General features: G+C 38.2%; 1 long non-coding RNA gene across 1 annotated transcript; it reads right to left on the bottom strand.

The window, feature by feature from the left end:
• Window positions 1-11,237: 11,237 nt before the first annotated feature.
• LOC125311652 lies at window positions 11,238-14,357 on the bottom strand. The gene is made up of 3 exons (XR_007196502.1): window positions 13,903-14,357; window positions 11,879-11,956; window positions 11,238-11,317 (listed from the first exon to the last, which is right to left on the bottom strand). It is a non-coding gene; the product is annotated as an uncharacterized LOC125311652 (long non-coding RNA).
• Between the last annotated feature and the right edge of the window lie 1,514 nt (window positions 14,358-15,871).

The raw sequence follows: 15,871 nt of genomic DNA, 5'->3' as shown, positions 1-15,871 counted from the left end.
CATGTCCATGCATCCGGCATTGGAGTAACAACCATTGCTGTTTTTTTCTGTATTTATACATTCTTTTTTCATGTATTAGTTTTTTATTTATTTATTTATGTCTTATTGGATTTCAATTTATTATCTTCATTTCATTATTTACTATATGTGTGTACTGGGGAAATTTGATTTTTTTTGGTGTTAAGTTTATGGTGTATTTTGTTCTGAGAGAGAACTGAACCATGCAAGGTTTTCCGTATTTAGATTTACAAAGCTTTTTTGTTTACAAAGCTTTTTTGTTCTTATGTTTAGAATTAAAATGTGTTCTCCAAAACTGTCCAGTTGTCTGTTTTTGTGATCATCTACCCATGGATGGCTACAACATTTGGTTAAGCAATCCTATGACTTAACAGACCTGGGGGGTATTCCAAGTACATGGTTTAGTGATAAACCTGGGTAACTTAACTCAGAGTAAGTGGTAAACCTCCTACAACAAGAGCCCTATGGTATTGTTTTGTTAGGAGAATGAAGCCATACAGCTCTTCTATTAGGAGGTTTACCACCTACTCTGTGTTAACTAACCCAGGTTTGTCACTAAACCTCGTACTTGGAATACCCCCCTGGTAAGATGCCTAAATATTTACACATTTGCCTATAATAATTATCTAAACAATTATTATTTATTCTTAAAAAATTTGCTGGCACAAGGAGTTTCATTAATTATATTTCCCTTTATGCATGCATGACGATAAACTACTTGAACTTGAACTAATGCTGCTTGTGGAATATCAACAATATACATTAAGTGTTTAATATACGTAGGCTATTTGTTGTAAGTAAAAAGTGATTTATATATTTCTTGGTTACAAGTTAATAACAAATAGAACAGAAAGAGGTGGAAGGTAGCCTAATAGGCCTAGGTGGCATAACAAAACATTTCCAAAGCAACTGAGGTCGACAACGGATACTTGTGTTTTTATTTGGCGTTTTACCTAACTTTACACTTTCCACGAGACAACCATCATGACAGCGCTACACACCTAGCACACCTTTACACAAGACAGTTCTGCCAGGCACAACGTAACTTAAGCAAGACAATGCTGGATAAACAAAAAACATGTTTTACAGCAGAATAATATTGGCCAGACGTCGCCCTACATTCAGCGTTGTAAGTTATGAACCCACTTTCTACAAGCCACATGTCTTCCTAACATCCCGACATTGAAATTGTATTTTCCAACGAAACAAATAAAGACAAAAAATAGCTTTGTTCGTGATCTGTCTAGAATCTTTGATACCGCAATACAGTGCCACAAGACAGTACGCAACTTCCGCAAGACAGTGCCACAAGACAGTACGCAACATCCGCAAGACAGAGGACAGGACAAAAGTACGGTACAGTACAGTTTCGGCTCTAACCGCCTCTCAAAATCTGAAAAGTACGAAAAAATCAGACCAATTTTTTTTTTCACTTTTTTTGCCATAGTTCATACATTTTTACATGTCTAGATGTGAAATAAAAATAATTTGGACAATAATTGACAGATTTTGAAATTTTTCAAAAATCTGTCTTTTTTCCTGACCCCAGACCTTATATGAAAACTAAGAAAATCTGAAAAGTATGAAAAAATCAAACCAAATTTTTTTCACTTTTTTTGCCATAGTTCATGCATTTCACATGTCTAGACATGAAATAAAAATAATTTGAATAATATCTGACAGATTTTGAAATTTGTAAAAAAATAACTTTCTCTCATCCTGACCGCGAAAACTAAAAAAATCTGAAAAGTACGAAAAAAATCAGACCAATTTTCTTTTCATTTTTCTTGCCATAGTTCATACATTTCACATGATGTGAAATAAAAATAATTTGGACAATAAATGACAGATTTTGAAAATTTTCAAAAATCTGTCTTTTTTCCTGACCCTGGACCTTATATGAAAACTAAGAAAATCTGAAAATTACGAAAAAATCAAACCAAATTTTTTCACTTTTTTTGCCATAGTTCATGCATTTCACATGTCTAGACATGAAATAAAAAATAATTTGGACAATATCTGACAGATTTTGAAATTTGTAAAAAAAAAACTTTCTCTCATCCTGACCGTGAAAACTAAAAAAATCTGAAAAGTAAGAAAAAAATCAGACCAATTGTTTTTCATTTTTGTTGCCATAGTTAATGCATTTCACATGTCTAGATGTGAAATAAAAATAATTTGGACAATAATTGACAGATTTTGAAATTTTTCAAAAATCTGTCTTTTTTCCTGACCCCAGACCTTATATGAAAACTACGAAAAGTACGAAAAAATCAAACCAAATTTTTTTCACTTTTTTTGCCATAGTTCATGCATTTCACATGTCTAGACATGAAATAAAAATTATTTGAATAATATCTGACAGATTTTGAAATTTGTAAAAAAAAACTTTCTCTCATCCTGACCGCGAAAACTAAAAAAATCTGACCAATTTTTTTTCATTTTTGTTGCCATAGTTCATGCATTTCACATGTCTAGATATGAAATAAAAAATAATTTGGACAATATCTGACAGATTTTGAAATTTGTCAAAAAATCTGTCTCTCATCCTGACCGCGAAAACTGAGAAAATCTGAAAAGTACGAAAAAAATCAGACAATTTTTTTTCCACTTTTTTTGCCCTTGTTCTTGCATTTCACATGTCTAGATGTGAAATAAAAATAATTTGGACAATAATTTTCAGATGTTTTAATTTTTTTAAAATCTGTCTTTTTTCCTTACCCCGGACCTTATGTGAAAACTACGAAAATCTGAAAAGTACAAAAAAAAAATCAGACCATTTTTTTTTCCAATTCTTTTGCCATAGTTCATGCATTTCACATGTCTAGATATGAAATAAAAAATAATTTGGACAATATGAAATCTGAAATTTGTCAAAAAATCTGTCTCTCATCCTGACCGCGAAAACTGAGAAAATCTGAAAAGTACGAAAAAAATCTGTCTCTCATCCTGACTGCGAAAACTGAGAAAATCTGAAAAGTACGAAAAAAATCAGACCATTTTTTTCCCCTTTTTTGGCCTGTCAGACATTCTCATCTGGTTCCTCCTCAAATACAGGTGCGTTCTTACACCAAACCAACATATGTATATGAGGCGAACCTCTAGCTTTATACTCCACTCGAAAAAAGTAGTCTATGACCTCACCGATGGGCTGTGCTGGTGACAAGAGTAGGTGCTCCTTGCTGTGCCTTTATTGTTTGTATGACCTCTGGCCATCTCATTTCGGCAGCACTAAATGTACAGAAGAATGTTGGGGTACCCAGCTGGCGAAGCATTGCAAAGAGGTCTCTGAGGGTTTTTTCCCAGTAGGCAGGTGTTCCTCTCAAAGGCTGCATGAATCGAGTGGCATCTCTGTTGCGTACCAGTTTTTCCACTTCACGTTTGTCTTGGAGCATTCTTGCAGTTATTTTGCGTCCATCTCTGGTCATAGGTTTTCCTTTACGCAGTTGAATAGACATAGAAGACTTTGCCAAATGCATTTCTGCGATAAATTGTGCGAAAAAAATATAATTGGAGTCGAGAGCAAATTGATTGTCAACACAAAAGAGACGTGCATTGAAATATCTGCTTGGTGATAATTTCATTGGTCTTTGTGTTTCATCCAAAGTGTTCATTCCAGTGAGGAACTGCACAGGGAAAGCCATTGCCTCTAGTTTAGGAACTGTTAGGAAAGGTTAACATTTCCTGTGCAATATCAGCTGGCTGTAAGCATGAATCTATTGAGCATCCACCATTCTGCTGACTTGTGTCCTGCTCAGTGTCAAGTGAATCCTGGTTATCATGTAACTCATGGGTTTCATTATTAGGCTGATTGCCTTCACTATGTATCTCTGAATGTCCTGGGTCAGTAATGTCAAACTCATCCACTGCATCAGTCTCCATTAGATCAACCTCCCCTGCAGCACTGATGTCATTTTCATCTGCCAAGCTATTCATTCCATCCCCAAAATTCCTTGTACTCTGAATGCATCTCTTTCAGTTTTGATAAGGCACGTAATACTTTCGTCATGTCAACAGTTTGGAACTGGTAATGCCCTGTATAGTTCATTCTTCTTTTTAACTTCACTTTTAAAAGTTGCGACTGGCTACTAGGTCTAGGCAAAGCATTGACTGTTGATTCTATGTCTGAAGGTACGCAAACAATTCCACCATGTATTAATTTCTGCTGGCCTTTAGGAAGACTGATTATTTTTGCAAATGGTATGTACCGTGCTATTATGTGCCTTTCAAGTATATTAAGATTACTGAGCTCTGGAGGAATTGGTGATAGCTCTAACATATTGTTTAGAGCAATGGCCGGCATTTTCCCCATCTTCAAGTTTTCATGACAGCTGTAACAAATCCACTCTGTCTTTTCATCTGGTGCACTGTAAAAAATTTACTGTAAAATTCACAGTAACTTACTGGCAACAATTGGCCAGTAAGTTACTGTGAATACGTTTTACAGTAAAGGTACTGTACTTCTATTTACAGTATTTTATGTATTTACCAATTGGCCAATTGTTGTCAGTAAGTTACTGTGAATTAATTTTACAGTAAAGGTACTGTACTTTTTTAGCTGTGTTTTTTTAGCTATTAATTATCATTAATAGAATCACCCATAGTCTAAAATATTACAATTACATTACATTACATTACATTTGGCTGGCACATTTTTAACCAAAGCGACTAACAACATGGTAACAGGTAAGTTTTAAAGCAATTCTCTCAACAATTTTAGGACAATTTAAAAACGGTAGAGTACAGTAAGAATAAGTGCATCAGTGAGTGCTGTTTTTAAACAGTTGAGTGTCAGTTCAAGACGGCTGATAAGTGCTAGGATCAGCAAGACTTGTTTTAACCCTTAAAGGAGTACCGAATGTTGGGAAATTAACATTCTAAAGAATATCTGGGTTCATTGAATTCAACATAGAATTTTACCAACCAACAACCTTCAATTGTTGCGGAACTTAGAATGTTCAAAAACCTACACCTTTAAGGGTTAAGTGGTGCTATGAGAGGAGATGCTCTCTAAAGAGCTGGGTCTGTATTTAAGACATTTGGTGAACAGGAACATGACAAAACAGGCACAACATAAGTTAGGGATAATGGATGACACGCCATTACACTATCCAAAGTTAACATGATGGAACAATAATGTGAATTGATAAAATACGGTAAAAAAAAATAACCAACCTTATTTGCACGTTTTAAAGAGCAATGATTAACACAATGGCAATATTGAAATAAAATAAAACATTGAACAATAATGAACATGTGCATGAACATTTAAAACAGAAATGAAAAGAAACTTCTTACAAATCTCATTCCCCTGCCACTTGATATAAAGGTCTATGGTCCCCTGACCTTGGAGACCCAGAATCCCAGTTGTCCTGAAAATTAAATAAGAAAAAACATTAACAACTAGACTAGAAAGTGTGCTTGCCCTGGTCCGGTCACCAACGTGAGCAGACAGTGGCATACGCTATGCTGAACCTGGCTTGATCCAGGCATTGTAACAGTGCCTTTCAGTGTTGGAGCAGTGGCAATATCTCAAAAGCTCTAGGAGAGGGCTATTCAACAATTGGCTTGCGGGTTGAATGCGGTTCGTTGGATTTTACCTTTGGCCTGCCTTCGAATTTAGCTTCTATGACTGAGATCAAATCAATAAAATAAAATGACAGCAGTGATTGGCTGCAAAAATAAATAATGTCACGCGTCTTGCGCCTCTCAAACTGGGCTATCAGCTAACCTACAGAGGAATTGAAATTATGAAATATGACCAAGGCATTAAAAAGCTGCTTGTTTGTCAGGATACTTTTTCACTGATTTATTTAAAAAATATGAGCTATGAGTGTGAATGTTATATATTCCATCCGACAAATTATGTTTTACTGGTTTATTTGACAAATAATCTATATGGATTTGCTCTATAAAGACCTTATGTCTGTTTGGGGTTGTTTTGAGAGCCTATTGATGTAGCCTACCTCAGAATAAAGGAATACTTCATATTACTCTAAACCACCGTCTGTAAATCAACTGTATACTACTGTCTACATTGCACTATATTTCTTGACCTGTCTCTGTATGTTTTATCACCTTTCTATACTTTGCCTCACATTGCAACACAGCTCAGATCTTTGGTTGCTATGAAGGCCAGTTCTATCTCTGCCGTTGTCAAGCGGGCATATCGTAGAATTCTGATTAACCTTATCTTGTGTGAATTTGTGGACAAGTACATAACATGTCAGCTGCCTGACCCAAATACAGACCCTGAGCTTTTCAAAATAGTGACAGAGGTGCAAACCCACAGCAAACGGCACTCCAAGTCATGTAAGAAAGGAAATAAGCACTGTCGGTTTGGATTTCCGAAACAGCCTGTCGAGAGCACATTTATAACACGCCCAATGCCAGCCGAGCTCATGGACGAATCTGACGATGAATCTGATCATGACCGCTCTTCCATGTCTCCTGAAGACGCCAAAACTAAGCTGAGGCCTTTATGGGAATTGCTGAATAATTCAACAACATAATTTGAAAGCATCCCACAGCTACTTGCCCAATGCAACTTAAGCTATGAGGAATACCTAAACTGTGTCAGTTCATTAACAACATCCAGCGTGCTAGTAATGAAACGTCAACCAAAGGACTGCTGGATTAATGGCTATAATGAACATTTGTTAAGGGCCTGGAATGCAAACATTGATATTCAGTTCATCCTGAACCCTTATTCCTGTCTGATGTACATCTTGTCATACATTTCCAAAGCTGAACATGAGATGAGTGAGTATTTGAAAAGAGTTGTCACTGATACTTCTCAATCCAATACCTCTGACTGTGAGGAAATGAAACAAATCATGCAAGCATACTCCAAAAACAGAGAGGTTAGTGTTCAAGAGGCTGTTGCACGAGTCTGTAGCTTGAAACTGAAGTCTTGCTCTCGAAACGTGATATTTATACCCACTGATGACAATGCTTTGAAAATGAGCGTCCCTTTAAGGTACCTGAATGACAGAATCCCTGATTCAGAGAATGTTCGGATGTCCGGAATGGCAGACAAATACAAAAACAGACCAGATACACCAGAGTTTGCGACAATGTTTATGGCAGAGTTTGCTTTCACTTATATAGTTGTGTATGGAAGGCAGAAACAAGGAAAAAAGGTTTTGCCACTTCAAAATGAAATGGGCTTCATTCAGAAGCAAACGAAAGGAAAGCCTGCCATTATCAGATATGCCCGATTTTCTGAGCAAAAAGCTCCAGAGAAATTCTATGGCACATTGCTCAAACTGTACCTCCCTTATCGTTCAGATTCACAGCTGAAACCCAGAGGTTTTCCAACATATGAGTCATTTTACACATTGGGTTCTATACGTCTTCCTGGAAGAGACTATAATGAGAGAGAACAGGTCACAATTTGAAAAGAACAGTGATGCAATAGAGAAAGCTATTGGGAACATAGAAGAAAATGGACCTATGGAGGATGCATGGACAACACTTGCACCTGAGACAGAGCTTCTTCGGCTGAGGAAGTGCAGCACCAATGTTTGAGGCTCCTCAAATAGACCCTACTGTAGTCCGTAACATGTATCAAAATCTAAATCAAACGCAGGCATCTATATTCTATACAGTGCGTAAGTGGTGCATTAGACGAGTGTGTGGACAGAGTGCCGATCAGTTTTTTTACTTTGTCACTGGTGGAGCTGGAACTGGCAAATCTCACCTTATCAAATGCATCTACACAGAGGCATCAAAGATACTCCGCAAGTTACCCCGCATCACGGAGGAAAGAGACATGTCCATGTCCACTGTCCTTCTCACAGCATTTACCGGCACAGCAGCTTTTAACATATCTGGCAAGACACTGCATTCTGTCCTGAAACTGCCAATAAGCCTTAAACCACCTTACCAGTGCCTTGGAAACCGTCTAGATGAAGTGAGAGCAACCTTGTCCAATGTTGAAATAATTGTCATTGATGAAGTGTCCATGATATCAAAATCACTCTTTGCATATGTGAATTGGAGACTGCAAGAAATCAAAGGCAGCAAGAAACCCTTTGGCGGAGTCTCAATCCTGGCCTGTGGTGATTTTAACCAGATAAGTCCCCCCGGTAAAGCCAAACCTCTCTGTGTGTTTGAGGATCATGTTCTTGATATCTGGAAGGATCGATTCCAAGTAGTCACTCTCACAGAAATCATGCGCCAGAAAGACGATGTGCCATTTGCTGAGCTGCTCAACAGGATAAGGGTGAAACGTAAAGGAGAGGCATTATCTGAAGCAGACAGAGCTCTACTTGGCCAGGCCATATGTCAACCTGATGACTGTCCCAAAGACATTCTGCATGTTTTTGCTACAAATAAACAAGTAAACCAACACAATTCAAACACAATATCTGCTCTATACTCTGAACTGGTCAACATTGATGCACATGACTATAAGAAAGATCTACGAACTGGTCAGATGGAAAGGCAGAGAGCACCTTTTGAAGGACGTAAAGGGGATTTACCAGACAGACTACAAGTTGCTAAAGGTGCACGTGTGATGCTCATGAGAAACATAGATGTGGAAGATGGACTGGTGAATGGTTCATTTGGAAAGATTGGTAAAATTGTTTATCACGACCAAGATGGCAGATCACTTGTAAAAATGCTTGGTGTTGAATTGGACAGTCCCAATGCAGGTCAAAGACATTGCAATATAGGACCAGAAGGACCGGACAATTTGGTGTACATTGAAAGAGTAGAGGAACCTCTTAGTAAAAAGGGTGTGGTTCGTCACCAATTTCCAATGACTCTAGCCTTTGGTTGTACCATACACAAATGTCAAGGCATGACAACCGTTTCTGCAGTGGTCTCATTGCAGCGTATATTTGAACCTGGTATGGCATACGTTGCTCTCAGCAGAACGACCTCACTACATGGTCTATGCATAGTTGATTTTGATGAAAACCAAATATATGCTGATCCAGAAGTCACAGTTTCCGTGGACAGTATGCGAAAAGTTGACTTTGGAAACGCCATGCCCCTTCTTCACTGCCTCCCCACTCTGAGATCACCATCTTTAACACTGATCCATCACAGATCCAACACTGAAGGACTGTCAGCCCACATCGATGACGTGAAGAGACATCATGAACTGTGCCTCGCAGATATTTTGTGCTTTACTGAAACACACCTTTTTGGCACATTTGTCCCAGAAAATATCCAGTTGGAGAACTATCAAATGTATAAGCGCAATAGACATGTGTCATACACTACTCTTTCACATTTTGCACAGAAAAATGGTGGGGGAGTTGCTATGTTTGTAAAAAGCCATGTTCTAGCCCATCACGTGCCATACATACAGGGTGTGACTGATCTCGAATTCCTGGTATTGAATGTTGTTGCTCCAGTTCCACTATTAACTGCAGTGATTTACAGACCGCCGGATTACAACACAAACCTATTTTTGCCAAATCTCTGCCATCTACTGGAGTCTTTACATGTTATTGCTGATAGTCCAGTTATAGTCTGTGGGGATTTTAATGAGGACATGTTGACTAATGGAAGGAAGCCAATCTATGAGTTGTTCCAGTCAAAAGGATTCACAAATCTCATTACTACCTCCACCACTGAGAACAACACATTGTTGGATAACATCTTCATCTCTGATCCTCAGCACTGTGCCCATTCAGGTGTTCTACAAACATATTACAGTTATCATGATCCTGTTTTCTGTATTCTTCATTAATTTAAATACATCAGCTAATTTTACATTCCTCCAATCCATTATATCAGCTTCAGAATTAGGTTAGACACAATGTATGAAATATCGATGTGCATGGTGTGTCAAGAAGTATGATAACATTCATTAATTTGTCAGATGCATTTGTCCAAAGCGACTTATAGCAATAGAATAACATTTAACCCTTACAAGCCCGACCGTTCTAATTTCGTTAAAAGTTTAACGATGACCAATCATCTAATATCTCAGCTGTCCAAAGACTGATTTTATTTCTGAAATCTTCCCCGTAATGCTGACAACATAAGCTTCAATTTGATATGATTGGTTAAGGGGTTTATGGCGCGAAATATTTTGGATACTTGAAGATGAGTCGTGAAAAAAACTTTTCACTTCAGTCTAGGCCTGTCAAACTCGATTCCTTTTAAGGATCCGGGTTATTCTGAGTCACTCACTAAACTGATCCGGGTTGAACGAGTCACTTGAGTCACTTGAGTCAGTATTGCTAAATCGCAAAGAAATTCAGTCCTACGTTCAAGCAGTGCAGTGGGGTGCTTCATTTCGTTAAGTGCCTTCTCATGTTGGATGTGGATCCTCCATGATTTGAAACCAGGTTTTTGCAGTACTTGCATTTAGCCTTTAGAGTTTTGCTCTCCTGGTCAAAGTGCATCCACACATTGTTCATCTTTTTGGTGCTCATGTTCAGAAACTTTGATCTTATTGACAGAGAGGGTAGCCTATACCCAGATAGCAAAATGTATTTGGCCCGGATCCACCTTCAGATCTGGGCCGGATTCACGAAACGGACCTGGGCCGGTGTCTTTTGGCACAACGGGCCAATACCGTTCCGCATCCGTTTTCATGATCTGGCCCAGCTCTGGGACGGCTCTGAACCGGATGTGTTTTTTATTTGGCGGAAAATGTGGGCCAAATGTGCAAATTATCGTCATGATCTGGGCCAGATCCGGACCAGATAAGTGTTCGATAGTGGCGATTGCAGCCCTTATTTGGGCCAAATGTGCACTTTATCATAATGATCTGGGCCAGATCCGGACCAGATGAGTGTTCGATAGTGGCGATTGCGGCCCTTATTTGGGCCAAAATGTGCACTTTATCATAATGATCTGGGCCAGATCCAGACCAGATGAGTATTCGATAGTGCCGATTGCGGCCCTTATTTGGGCCAAATGCGGACCAGCTCATTTTACGTCTGGCACCCATTTGTACTATATAGTCAATGTCACTAACAAATCAAGGAGTTACAGTATTTGTTCAGAATTTCAAGCTTAAAAAAAGTTAAGATTGTCAAATGTATAAAGGATTACTAATAAAGCTTTTTAAACAGTAACATCCAATACCCCTAGTTGAACTCAGTAGCCAGTAGTTTGATCATGTATATTGAGTGTTAAATTATCAACATCTTGGAATAAATTATCTAAAAATCAAAACCTTGTACTAATGTATTTCAGAAAAGAAGCACAAATTCAAAATTTTACTTACTTTATTAAATTTCATTTATCACACACTTTCCCTCTCAATTTATTACACACACATATGTAGCATGCACTGGGTGGTGGGTGGATCTTGTCCTTACTGCCCCTGTTGAGACAAGAAAGGCAAATCAGCACACATGACAATCCTTGGCTAATGCTTCCTTTACAAAAATGACATTACTCAACATTATCAAGATAGTAATGATTTGAGTTGAATTTGAGAATGAATGATTTGTGATGCAGTGTGTAATGCTTCCACTAGATTGGAAATGTAAAAATCTTGTTTGAGAAAGATGACAAGTCTTAGTCTTGGAACAAGAAAATTTGAAAAATGTGAAAATGGAGGGTACAAATTAGAAGACAAAGTGGAATGTCTATTTCTATCCCTGTTCAAACAATTTAAGCAAAAAAACAGCGTTCCACATTCAGCTTTTAGAGAGACAGTTATCTTTGATTATGAGTGCATCACCGGGGACTCGAATTTCCAAATAGATAGATAGATAGATAGATAGATACTTTATTGATCCCCAGGGGAAATTCAAGAATGACGATTGTCCGTCATACGAACGAGAATTTTAATCCTGATAACACCTTTATGTAATATATTTTGGTTTTTGAGTTTTAAATGTCAGAAACATTGTTACAGTGCTACAAGACTTACACTTACCTTACTGAAAGGCAGGATTGCAGACAGGGCACACCGAATTCACGCCAGTCACGCCACCTCAACGCCTCGGTCCTGGGGCTGAAGACAGACATTTTATTAAATATCTTTTATTTTATATCCTTTATATTTTTCTGAATGACTGATATTTATGACAGCACACTTTATGCAGATTAGCCTATAGCCTAGGCCTACTATTTTTTATTACAACTCTACCTCTTTAATTCAGCTGTCTGGTTGAAGCCTGGAAATGTTGTAAACAATTTAGCATAGTTGGCTAGTTTAGCCTATCATAGTCTACTGATTGGACTGTTCAGTTTTCCCATGTGTGTTGAAGTTTCAAGATAATACTTGTTCTCCTTGGGACAGGCCCTTTTGGGAAACGTTGGTATTGAGATGATCAGTCAACTTCAATGCAAGAGTTTTAAACAAATATGTGCAGCAATGATAGTTAATGATGCTAAGCGGATTTAATAGTAATTTAGCTAGTCGTCTTCTATGCGTCCTTGCTTTCACGATTGTGAATGTTTTATTTAAGTCGCGCGTGTTCATTGAGCAGGAGAGGGAGGGAGCGCGAGAGAGAACGGGGCAAGGAGAGGGGGGTTACTTATATACACTACACTAACATTTTTTTTCAGGAGCACTTGTGCGCCCAAGTTAAAATATTTAGGAGCACAGACAAAAATTTGGGCGCACTGTCGGTTCTGTACTTAACTTACACATAATCTAACATTATACTGCAGCTAACAGTTAAACATGCCAGTGCACCAACCATGAATATTAAGAATGACTGACAACATTTAGGCTACAGGAAACAGGATTTTAAAGATCAGTGCATACTTTATTTTCAGTCTGTTCTATTTTCCTACATTTTGTTAATGTAAAATAATATAATATATTGCCATATTTGCATTTAGCCTGTATATCAAGTATCCTGCCAAATGTAGGCCAATTTATTTATTTGTGAATCCATCTATAGCTAAACCAAATATGCCCATGGTGACCTATCTGACTGCATGCTGCCTAATACTACTACTAAAACAGTCCATTTTCTCTTCCACAAAACCCAACATAGGCTAATCAAGGATATATGTTTTATACTTTTAGTTTTTATTTGAAATATCTGCATTGATGGGGGCAGTAGGCAAGCGTTAGGCCTACTTTTCGTTTTGCACTTCAGCTTGTCGGTGTAAACAAACAAGCATGCGTGGAAGCCTGGAGTTGTCAGTAGCGTTCTACCTTTGAATAAAATGGGAGTATTACGGGAGGCTACTTTTGTGCCGGTTCGCTACAGCTATATTTTGCATATTGCAGCCAATACGTCAACTGGGCTAAAAGGCATGTTAGGTTACCTTTCCTTCTCTCACTGCATTCTCAGAATCTCATCCTGTTCCTCCTATATCCAATGAATTCGGTGGATAGAAGAACTAATTTCTTCAATCTTTGCATCTTGGCTGGCTAGTCTAACTTTCCGCTTTTTCTGCGAGCTCTTTGATTTGAAGCGACTACTAGCGAGTCACAACGCGAAACTGCTAACGTTGATGGGAGGTGTAGTTTTTATGCTGCATTCGCGACGTGATTCTATGGTTTGCACCAGTAATGTTTCTCGATGTTGCGGTGTATTTTGTAGACAGACATTGACATGGTTAGAAGTCATTCGCACCAGTATACTGTTTGGTAAAGTTGCACACATAGTCTACAATGAAAGCAAGGAGAGGTATGAAATTATTATTTATTCATTTGTTTTTGGACAACGTAGACTACCGATAAGTAAAGCGGGAGATGTGGGTTGCTTTTGCGGCCGTGTAAGCTGCAAAGCAGTGCGTGAAACACTAGAAAGGGTGTGTCGCGATTCTGCCTTTTCACACCGCGACATTCACACAGTATCGTGGATATGAATGTCGCGATTTCGGGCTCGAATCGTATATCGTTACAGCCATACTGATAACACCTTTATGTAATATATTTTGGTTTTTGAGGAAATATCAGAAACATAGGCTAAACAGTGTTACAAGACTTACACTTACCTTTCTGAAAGGCAGGATTGCAGACAGGGCACGCCGAATTCACGCCACCTCAACGCCTCGGTCCTGGGGCTGAAGAGACTGGGGAGGAGGGAGAAGGCATGATTCATTCGATACTTGGATACCCGTCTGACAGTATAAAATCGTTATTTTAACATACTAACACGTATCTCACAACATAAATAACTCGCCAACATCCCAATTCGTTGCATTGTTAGGGACCTGAAACCGGTCTATACGGCTCTGTAAATTTTCATGGTGGAATACGTCGAATAAGTCGACTAATCGCTGCAGCACTACAAAGAATCTGTCACTGTTTATGTTATAACTAGATTGTAACTCTGTAAAGTGTGTTTTCCATTGCTGCTGCTTCAGTTTTCTCAACCACGATTACCACGAGTTTGAAAATGCTCCCTCCCGCTATGTAGTCAAGATGGCGCACGCTGAGGGCGAAAGATTCTAGAGTGAAGGGAGGGAGAAGGCATGATTCATTTGATACTTGGATAAACGCCTAGACTGCTAACTGTATAAAATCATTATTTTAACATACAAACACGTATCTCACTACATAGAACACATCTCAATTATTTTCTGGCTTACAGAGGATGCGGTAGCGGTTAAGGAATCAGGCTAGCATGCTAGCCTGGAAATTGTGAGTTAAAATCTCAGCCTAAGTTGCTCTAAGGGAGACTAGCCCTGAAGTAACAAGTAAATTGACCAAATTAAGTCGCTTCGGATAAAAAGCGTTGCTAAATTAATTTGTACATGGATAAAATTAACATTTCATTAACCATTGCTTACCCCAAAAGCTAACGTTAGCTAATTGTCCAAGACCAGTTTAAAGTAGCGTAAACGTCAAAAGGATCCATTAACATTATATGAAAGCAAAAATAATGTATTTCATTCTAATATAGTTGAAGCAAATAGGCTTACCTGAAACAAATCAAACGAACTCTTCTTTTCACTAGCTCTCGTGTTTACCAACCGCCTCCGTTGACGTCTAACTCAGCTCTGGCGGTAAGGCAGTCGGCTTAAATCGTAGAACTAAAATTCGCTATGCGTTTCATGACGACTGGTCGGTATCAGTTGTGACTGTGCTTCCCGCCCCCTGGTGTCTGATCCGGGTCAATGTCTCCATCACGACAGTAAAACAGAGGTGACAGTTACACGGATTTGCCAGTTTGAAGGCGGAGTCTGTCCGGAGTCTACTGCTATCTGGGTATATTATAATGAATTATTTGTTGTTGTTTTGTTAACAATAGAAAAGTTTGCCTAGGTCTAATGCTACTCTGCTACAATGTTTATTACCACTACTATATACTAATAGTAGGCTACTAGGAATCTATTCTAATAAGTATTATAGGCTGCTAATACTAGGCAACTAATATTATTATTAATCATAGCTATACTGTTAGGTAGCCTAATATAATATAATATAATATAATATAATATAATATAATATAATATAAAATAGCCTAATATAATAGCATCAAAACCTCCACCCACTCACGGGAAAGAAAGCAGTTTGAGCCAGACTGTTTATTTATTGTCTTAACCTAGCCTAAGCAATTGACTTTCAATGTAGACATAGAAACGTAGAAATGCCCTGCAGTGAATAAATTATTATTGTTATTATTATTATTATTATTATTATTACTACTACTACTACTATTCTCATTAGGCCTATTATTATGACACGAGTAGAAACTAGGCTACTCGCTCGTCTACAGATCCACTCATGACAATGTAGCCGGCTGATTCGACTGACTCGCACTCATAACAACATAACGTAACCGGTCCCGGCTGATCCAAATGACCCAGGTAGCTAGCCTACTCAAGCAACTCCATACAGAGCTTGCAATGCTTCGGACTGTCTTCGCGACCTAATTGCATTTTAAAGCAGGCTATGCGTGCAGAATATATGTTATTTCAGAAGTGAAAGCAAGGCTTTTGTTGTGGATTTTCTTTTAAC

Source organism: Alosa alosa, chromosome 18, assembly GCF_017589495.1.
Source record: "Alosa alosa isolate M-15738 ecotype Scorff River chromosome 18, AALO_Geno_1.1, whole genome shotgun sequence".
Taxonomy (NCBI): Eukaryota; Metazoa; Chordata; class Actinopteri; order Clupeiformes; family Clupeidae; genus Alosa; species Alosa alosa.
This window is presented reverse-complemented; position numbering and strand designations above follow the sequence as displayed.